Source organism: Cryptomeria japonica, chromosome 1 (assembly GCF_030272615.1).
Source record: "Cryptomeria japonica chromosome 1, Sugi_1.0, whole genome shotgun sequence".
NCBI lineage: Eukaryota > Viridiplantae > Streptophyta > Pinopsida > Cupressales > Cupressaceae > Cryptomeria > Cryptomeria japonica.
Genome location: NC_081405.1, coordinates 647,444,867 through 647,455,254, shown reverse-complemented (window position 1 = coordinate 647,455,254; position 10,388 = coordinate 647,444,867). Strand labels below are relative to the sequence as shown.

Below are 10,388 nucleotides of genomic sequence, written 5' to 3'. Positions count from 1 at the left end.
ACTACGCCTAATATTAGAGTTAATATTGCATCTACTGGAAGACAACTCGGCACACCTTATGGGGTATAGTATAAATTTCTATCTAGACATTGTACTAGATCTTTTTAAGTTAATATGCTATCGTCGTATATTATATAAATTTTCATGTTGATACATTGAATGCTTCTTTCTCCAGGATTCAGGTCATGAGGGACCCTCTACATCACATCAAGAAGAGGGTCTGACTATTGTGACACCATCTATGGTATGTATCTTATAATTCTTAACTTAAATATGAACTCTTACAATATTGTAACTTTACTTGAAATTATTTAGTACACATATATATGTTCACTAAATATGATTTCATTAAATGCATGTATGCAGGTGGACACTACCATTAGGATAGGTTATCCTCATAATTTTGATCAGAGCCAATTTGAACGCACATCGACATCCTTTGAGGTATTAATATGTAATACTTAATTTGATCTTATTTTTACTCTTAATTTAAGATTTAATTGGACACTTTGAATTTGACCTTGTACAGGAGTTAGCTAGCACTGCATTTGGTGTTGATACTGCACAAGATACTGCTAGAGGAGATACTGCTACAGGATTTGATGAGCATATGGTAAGTTTGTAACTTAATTTATGAATTCTACTATATTTGATAAATGATTCTTTTAATAGTTAATTTCAAGTAATATTTTAATATTATTTTTTTATTGTACAGCATGAGACAGGTGGATCTGGACCACGTCCCGAGGACAAGAGAGATACTGCTATAGGATCTGATGAGCATATGGTAAGTTTGTAACTTAATTTACGAATTCTACTATATTTGATAAATGATTCTTTTAATAGTTAATTTCAAGTAATATTTTAATATTATTTTTTTATTGTACAGCATGAGACAGGTGGATCTGGACCACGTCCTGGGGACAAGAGAGATACTGCTACAGGATCTGATGAGCATATGGTAAGTTTGTAACTTAATTTACGAATTCTACTATATTTGATAAATGATTCTTTTAATAGTTAATTTCAAGTAATATTTTAATATTATTTTTTTATTGTACAGCATGAGACAGGTGGATCTGGACCACGTCCTGGGGACAAGAGACCACGAGATGTTATTGATGATAGCACTTAGATTTTACTATTTATTTGGCTTTGATATGTACTTTTTTATGGACTTTACACATTTGTTTACACGTGCACATACTTTATATATATGGATAGTTGCATAATAGGATTAGATCATATATATTTTGTGCATACTTTATATATTTTGTGCACATTAGATATTATGTGGAGTGAACATCATGTTACCATCTAGACATATATATGGATTAGATATTATATGGATTATGTGGACTTGAAATTTTACTATTTATTTGGCTCTGATATGTACTATTTTACGGGCTTTACATATTTGTTTACACGTGCACACCCATACTTTATATATATGGATAGTTTCATAATAGGATTAGATCATATATATTATGTGCATACTTTATGTGTATTGTGCGCATTAGATATTATGTGGACTTGAAATTATGTGCACATTAAATCATATATATTGACTTGAAATTATGTGGACTTGAAATTTTGCGCATACTTTATATATTATGTGGACTTGAAATTTTATTTATGGAAGTTGTGCTTAAACAACTTTATAGGCATTATGTGGACTTGTAATTTTATTTTTGGAATTTTATTTAAATAGTTCTTGTGATTAGATAAACTACATGTGCATACATCTTGAACTAAGTATCGAAACATATCTTATAATTATAACATATTCTAAATCAAAAAGTATCATTTAACAAATATAATGAATAGAACTTGATTAAAACATAATTATCTCATTCATAAATTTGACCAGTAGTCTCTCATTTATGTATATTGTACACAAAATGTAATCAAGAAGACATATCTAAAATAAAATAAATAGTCTATTTAAATTATAATAATAAGGATTTATATCTCTCAAAATACAACATAAAGTATGCACAAACAATAGTAGTCATTGAGGGCAAGTCTACTCTGAGAGACCTAGAAAAAAAAATACATATGATTAGTTTTTATAATCAGGATGCATTGAATTTAAAATACAACATAAAGTATGCACAAACAATATAGTAGTCATTGAGGCCAAGTCTACTCTGAGAGACCTAGAAAAAGTAAATACATATGATTAGTTTTTATAATCAGAATACATTGAATTTAAAATACAAATGGATTTGCCTTAAGGGTACAAAAATTTAACTTACTTGTAATTATTCAAAATGAAACATAAAGTATGCACAAATAACTTTGTTTTCATTGATGCCTTCTACTTGTGGTAGACCTGAAACAAAATTTTAGTAGATTAGATTTTGTAATTATGATTCATGATTTAAAATACTATATATAATATGCATCGCGACTTTTAAAAGGGAGGTGGATTAAGGGTTCAAATTATAACTTACTTGATATTCATTCTATTATACCATCTGCATCCTCTCTCTTTTGCAAAGCATCTATAATTGTCTCGTGCTCTTCCATAGAGAGAGTCCATAATTGTTTATTAGTAGGCCTGCCATGATATCTATCCAATTTTATATTAGTTGCCACTACCAAATGTGAGTAATGTATAATCTTTTTCTCTAATTCATAATCTTCAAATGCGGGCAATCCATTCTTTCTTGTTAGATATTTGCGTAGCCAAGTGCCAACAACAACCACAGATCCTGTTGGATAGTCATAACCATCATCATCTACTCGAGGAGTAGTTAGCTTATGTTTTGGCTCTACACATCGAGCCAACCAATACTCTGTCCCCTCTTCATTGTCCTCTGGTGCAACAACAGCATAGACATGTCCTGTGCACAAAACAATTTTATTTTAATATTTAATGAGAAATAAAAACAAAAATATACACTGTAAGATTTCATAAATTTATGTACTATTTAATAAATCAAAACAAATTTCAAAAATAATTTTACCTTGTTGTATAAGATCTAAAATGCGATCATAGTCATTTGATGCAAACATTTGATCCATATCTTCATCAGTTCTTTCATGCGGATCATTTGCATCTATGGGTGTCAATGATCTTTGTTGCCATTCTTCAACCCATTCTTTATTCTCACAAAATTCCCAATCTCCGGAAACACAAAACTGACAAAAGCAAGCAAGTTGCCTTGTGAATATAGTCCATGTGTTTGAATTAGAACTCTTAAACGAATGCCATTTAGTTGATCCAATGATGGTATTACAATCATGCCGAATAGGAATACTATCTTCCTCTATCAACCAGAAGAAACGTCGAATTGCAGAGTTTTCAGTTGATCCTTTTGACAACTTTGAATTGCACCAATCTACAACTGCACGAGCATCTCTGAATTTCACTGCATCCTCGAATTTCAATTGTTCTCTAGCAAGAGCTCTTTTTATACAGGCACCGGCTCCATCGTGTTCCCCCTTACCATGTCCCGCTTCAAAAAAACTCCATAAATGTTGGACATTGGTTATCTTGTGAACTTTGCATAGCCAATAAAACATTCTTGCATTTTTGAATTGTCCAGTGCAGTTATCTGACCATATCATATGTTGTTTCATGTCAATTTCTCTTTCCTTAAGATTATCATAAAATACCTCGAAACAATGTTGGACAAACTCTGAAGAGTGTAATCGATTATCACTAACATAGAAATGATACTCCCTCAAAAATTTTCTGTTATCTTCTGTACTGTCATGGTCATGTCTATATATAATGTGCACAAATATGGCCACTTGCACTGAGTTGTAGTATTGTGATTGAGTTTCCTCTTGTGGTTTTAGAGTATAATTTTCTGCAAAATCCACAACTGATACTATTGTTCCAATTGGAAATGTGTTCTTGCATATGCGAAACTGTCCATCAAGCCATCGGGCATGTTGGGAATGTTTCACATATTTTGGAACAATATGAGTTTTAAACTCACTAATAAATGCATTCACACTATTCTGTTCTGTAATCAATTCTAAACGTTTCCCCATCTTTCCATCCTTTAGAGGGTATTCTATATTTTAAAATCTCCTAACATCAACCATTTTTTGTCCAAACTCAGATGAAACATGTTCATGCAAACATTCACCTATCGAAGAATAGTTCCCACATAAATTGCAAAGACCATAAATGCATGAACTGGAAAGAAATAATTGTTCATTAGGTGGTTTACAAAATAAACTTCCAATAAAATCTTTTATAGTTTCAGGTGGAACATAAACACCACAATCCTGCACAAGATCATTACCATGCAACATACAACGAATATATCGAAAAACATCATAATAGTAACGAAACTGGACATGAGTTTTACAACAACAAGATATTCTTTGTTTATTGATTTTAACATACCAGGGTTTGCATTTTTCAAATGATCTTTGACTAATTCGTAAATTCATTAACACAGATTCATCACTAAATTTTTTAAAGAATTCAGTTTGAGTCATGTCAAGAAGATGTTTTGGATGAGGATCACGAATTTTTGATCCCACCCTTAACTTTAAAACATCTCTAACATTTGATGAAACTCTAGTGTTATCATGCCAAAATTTTGTAATTAATTGTTTAGTTTCATCATTTAATTTCATGTCTAACCTTTGAAGTCTACCACTAAAACTCCAACAATGGTTTAGTGGATCAATTTCAATTGTGTCTCTTCTTTTGGCCGCTCTTGACAAGGTTCTACGATGTAAGTTCAAATAGCCACTTATATCACTTAACATTCTTTTATTAACAATCATTTTGTCAACTATAGCAGTCGTTATAACTCTACGTGCTGCATTCTTATCTTTAGATCGACTTGTTTTTCCTATAGAATCGATGGCACTGGCAACAGTAGATACAACTTGCTTATATGATTCATCTTTTCTTTTTGGTTTTGCATAAATACCTATTTTTTTCATGACTTTACGCATTTTTAACATTTTTATTAATTGTAGCATTAATTGACATTGGAATCCTAACTTTTTATTATAGAAAAATTGTTTATATAATCTGTTTGCATGTGTTCTGATTTGTCTCCAAGAAACTAACCCATTAAGATTATCTAGCACATTGCTATCAATAGTAAACAAATTACATTCATTTTCTTTTAGAGATGGTGGTGTAATATTTTCAATTTTTATTTCTTTTCGTATTGCTGTATGAAATTTATATCCAGCTTCATTTAAATCAGCAATTTGATTGGCATCATAGTCATCAGGATTTAAAAACATACCAGGATTCGCATCCACATCAACATTTGCATCAACAGTCATACCCGTGTGTGGTTCTATATTTTTTGCATCCATCATGATGTCTTCAATGGTCTCATCTACAACAGGCACTGAACTAGATGCTTCAAAAGTGTTATTCAATTGCCGTTGTTGTGATCTTCGATCTCTTTGGCGTTTTGCCTCCTTCTCTCTTTGTGCTTGAATTTCGTCCACTGTCATTGTCTTCTTTTTTTTCTTTTGACGTTGCTTAGAACCCATTTTTACAAACTTGTCTTCAAAAAATCACGTAAAAAATATTAAAAAGTACTACCAAATGATGTAAAAAATCTTTGTCAGTACGGATTTCAATGATATTGTAGTAAATCGATGCAATCTTTTTTTTTTTTACAGCAACGGTTATTTTAATAACGGGCCCCCGTTATTTTAACAACGGGCCCCCGTTTATAAAACGGGGGCCCGTTGTTAAATCCAACGGGCAGAAAATGAAACGGGCCCCCGTTTATAAAACGGGGGCCCGTTATGTAAAATTTGAATTCACAACCCGCCACTTGCCTCGGGATTAGGCCCGGGATAGGCCTGGGATGGCCACACCTAAGACATGAACCTGCAAATTCAAAGCTCCATGAATGAAAGCACAAATATGATGAAATGAAATAGTTTACGTGCTTTTAATCAAAGAATTTTTATACGAAATTGAAACCCATTTCAGATTATACTGTCTAGATTCTAAATATGTAAATTAATTTAAAAATTGATTATTTTAAATATTTTTCATTTAATTTATACTAAATCAGGGTCATAAATTTGAAATATTAACTAATTTTCTTAATTTAATAACTTATTTATTTTAATGAATTTTGAAAAAAAAATTATATGTCATCAATCTACACAAAATTCTTTTCAATTTAAAAAAAAAAAATTTCAAAAAATACTAAGTTTACGTCAAATTATGTGGGTCGTACACGTCAAATTTTTAAAAAGATAATTACGGTCATTAAAAAATTAATTAAAAAAAAAATATTTGAAAAAAAAATACAAAAAAATATGCTCATCAATCTTCAGTGTGTTACAAACCATTTCCCAAAACGGTTTGAGAAAATAATTTTAATTGTGTCAAAAAGTGTGGGTCGTACACATGCATGGTATGGTCCTGAAACAGGCATTTTTAAAACATAGTTTTTAGAACTTCATTCAAAAAGTTATTTTTTATTATGTGGGTATTAAAATAAATTACATATTTGAAAAGTACACTCAGAGAGCTATCTTTTATATTACTGACTTTTTTCAAGATTCAATCTCTAAGTGTTTCAAAATTTAAGCTCAAGTGAGACAAAATCTGAAAAACAGGGAAAACACTTCCACTTTTTGGCCAAAAAGTGGACTCATCTTCTTGCACTGACCCATGACTATAAAACCAAAGATGAGAAATTAATTCCTTGCAAGAAAATGGTGGATGACTTCAAGAAGTACTTTGCAAAGATAGTCTTTGACCAAATTTCAAGAGAAAGTAATCAAATTGTTAATTCCATGGTCACAATAGCCTCTTTGATCGACATGCCACATAATACAACCCATTATGAGTTCTTGTTGGATAATCTTTTGGTCCTCGCATATGAGATCCCTTCATCTAAACTAATATGTGTTATTGGTCCCGATTCTCCATGGCACGGTGACATATTCACCTACCTCTATGATAACACCCCTCCACCCAATATTTCCAACAACCAATGTCATACCTTCATTTGACAAACCTCCCACTCTATCATTATTACCAACACACTTTACCACTAACGTCTCAATGGTACTCTCCTTAGATGTTTAAAAAGTGAAGAAGTTCAAATTACATTATGAGAGGTTCACAAAGGTATATGTGAAGATCACTCTAGTGGTCTGACCTTAGTCAAAAAAGATATTAGGATTGGTTACTACTGGCCTATAATGGAAAAATATACATATCAATTCATCATAAAATGCAAGAAATGTCATATTCATGGAGACCTAATACATACACCAGCACAAGAACTTCAACTCATCGCTATACCATGGCCTTTTTGTCAGTGGGGACTCAATCTCATGGGTAAGATTCACCCTTATTATCTTCCTTCAAACCACTCGCCCTCCCTCTCCTCCTCCTCGCTAGTCTCTCCCCATTTGTATCATCCACTAGCTAGGGCATTGACTCTCTAGCACCTGTAAATATAAGAAAACGCTGTGCTCTAAAATATGCCTCATATTAAGGTATCATTCCCACATCTACCACATCAAACCATAAGTCCTAGGGTACTGATGTCAATTCTTGAAACTCAACTACAACCACCTCATATGATAGGATCAGACCCCTCCAAGGTATCTCTTGCCACATCCTCGCAAAATTAGCTAATCCCAGTGGTTGTGCCTAAACCCTACCAAACTATTGATAAACCCTAAATGGTAGGTGTCTCTTAATAATATAAGCAATAGATCCAATAAGACACTTAGTCTGGTAGCAGTAGGGGAGAACTCTATCGTCCTCATCCCAAGGCTCACAATCCAAGCATGGTCTCCAAATCATTATATCAATATCATCTATAACATGACATCGATGACTAATCTTTCCAAGTTGTGACTAGGAGACAATCTAATGTACATATTCACATAGGGTTGGCTTACATCACACCCCTTGAAACAATGGGCCTAGTAACTACTATATGCTCAAAAGCCCATCTTTGTATCAATGTCACCCCTATTGAAATGTCACATCCTCCTAGGTATACTAATTGATGTAGATCATGGTATAAATGAGCCCATAGATAGGGTCCCCAAGAAAACCATGTACCTTAAGTTGGCATCATGTCCATAGCTCTGCCCCATCCAACAAACATGTCATGGGTCATCTAATCTAGATAGATGTAGTTGTTGGTCACCCTATTAATGGCTACTACTCAAACTGATCTAGCTAGACCACACTCATACATCTCATTCGAGCTAACATGACTTCCTCAAGTCTCTACGTCCTCGTAGTAAAAAACTCGATGTAGAGCATCCACATTGCTTCCCTCACTATCATAAACTACCAACTCCCCATGAATAAGAATCCACAGAATCTGATAAGCATCCTCAAGTGTAATGGACATCTCGCTTGTCGACAAGTGGAATGTACAGTTCTCACTATACCATCTCTCTACCAATGTAGATAAAAAAACCAAGATTTGTTTTAATATGGGGCATGAAGGTCGCATACCATAGTCCCAATAGTAATAATGTCAGATGAGGTCTATATAATAGTGAAGTACAAAATTTTGTAAACATGCAAAAAAAAATATAGGTACATGATAGATCCAAGCTTGTGGATTTAACCCTCATCAATATATCATCACCTTTACCTAATTCCAAGGCATGTAAAATTTAGCATATACATAATTCTTTGGGCATGTATTGTTTTTTTATTAGGATAAACAAGTTTTGATTGGGCCCCAAAACCCATACAATCAGCAAGTTATCTTCAAAAAATTGACAAGACTATTTAGCAATGAAACACAGGTTTTAGAAAGGACCTGCAACCTTCTAGACTTGCGAGCGTCCAGATCCCAAAACCCAAAGGTTGCACAAGAAAACATAAGCAGCCACAAACAAACCAACACCAACCAAACATCTGAATTAAAACATTACAAACCAAGCTGGTCACAGCAAGAGGTCAAACACTAGACCTCAATGAATAGAGAACGAGGGTTTAACAGGCACCCTCAACCAACAAGTAGGGTTTTTCCAGGCTCCCCTAACCTATAACAAAATTTTCAGGCTGCACAACCCAACCAAACCTAAACCTAACCAAAATCAATCACTGGCCAAACTAGGCCCTTGAAAACTGCCACCATCCAACCTGTCCCTAAAAACAACAAACATAGGGTTTTTCCAAGCTCCCTCAACCTTGAGAGTGGGTTTTACAAGGATCCCACAACCTGACGAATTGGATTTTGAACTGGCTCCCAAAACCAACAGCATTTTGGGTTTTGATAGGGCTCCCAAAACCCACAAGTTGAGACCAACAGAGAAAAACCAACTAAAAGATAACTTCAGACCAGCAAAGCACTTTTCCACCTCCATATGAAAAAGACCCACCTCAATAAGGTCTGAAGAGAAGCAAAACACCAACTAATCCTTCCAAGCACCGTTCAACCCCACAAAAACTAGTGGCAAAAGATCTAGACCACACCTAAAGACTGGAAAACTGAGTTTTAAAAAGGATCCCAAAACCTTCAAAAGAAATCGAGACCCACATAAACCATGCACCAAACAAACAAACACTACCATATTATCCACCTCCATAGGATAAAAGCGGTAAGGAACAATTAGTCTAGTGAGGATAACAAAACAATAACTAGCCTCGAAAAACAAGGCAAGAAGCACCCTTAGAAAACTCCATCTAGAAACGATCAGTCAGCCACTTCTTCTCACTACAGAAACACCATTCACCTCAATAGAATAATCAAGGAGGGAGAAAAGAGGGAAATAAATCCATTCCCAAACAAGAATCAACTGCATGCTCTCTTCAAAAAATAGATTAATAATCCAATAAAGAGCCAAAATAGCACTAGGACCCCACTAGACAGGGATGGACCCAGAGAAGCACAAGGGACACAAAGAGAACAAAGGGCTGGCCCCCATATTAGCAACTAGAGATCCACAAGCAACAGGCCCAAGAGAGCAGTTTTCCATGAAAGAACAGGGCCACCAGAGATCCAAGCCGCAACACTCCCCAAAGAAAAGGCCAGAACAGGGAGCAAGGCTTCCAAAATGCTCCTTAGAGCACAAGAGAGCCAAACAAACTCTCCTCACAGAGTGAAGATTCTGCCAAAAGCAAATGATCAGGAGGAAAAACTTTGAAATCTCCACAACACGGCTAACGAAGAACTCGACAAGAAGAAAGCCAACACCAAGGGTAAAATTCTCCATCGCAAAGAGGCACCAGGCAACAGCAACAATTGAAACGACATTATCCCCAGCATCAGCCTCTCCCTGTGAAGCCCTCCTCAGAGATAGTAGAGAGAGCCATGTCAAACATGTCAGAACCAGATATTTCTCTCCAGAACAGGCCACATACAGCTCCACGCACACACACCTATCACCGTACACCATAACTGGTTGAAACCAGACCGCAACAACAAACAAGATCTCCT

General features: G+C 34.5%; 1 long non-coding RNA gene across 1 annotated transcript; it reads left to right on the top strand.

Moving 5' to 3' along the window:
• The first annotated feature begins 714 nt into the window (after nucleotides 1–714).
• On the top strand, nucleotides 715–1,171 carry LOC131856205 (uncharacterized). The gene is made up of 3 exons (XR_009358331.1): nucleotides 715–787; nucleotides 890–961; nucleotides 1,064–1,171. It is a non-coding gene; the product is annotated as an uncharacterized LOC131856205 (long non-coding RNA).
• The last annotated feature ends 9,217 nt before the right edge of the window (nucleotides 1,172–10,388 follow it).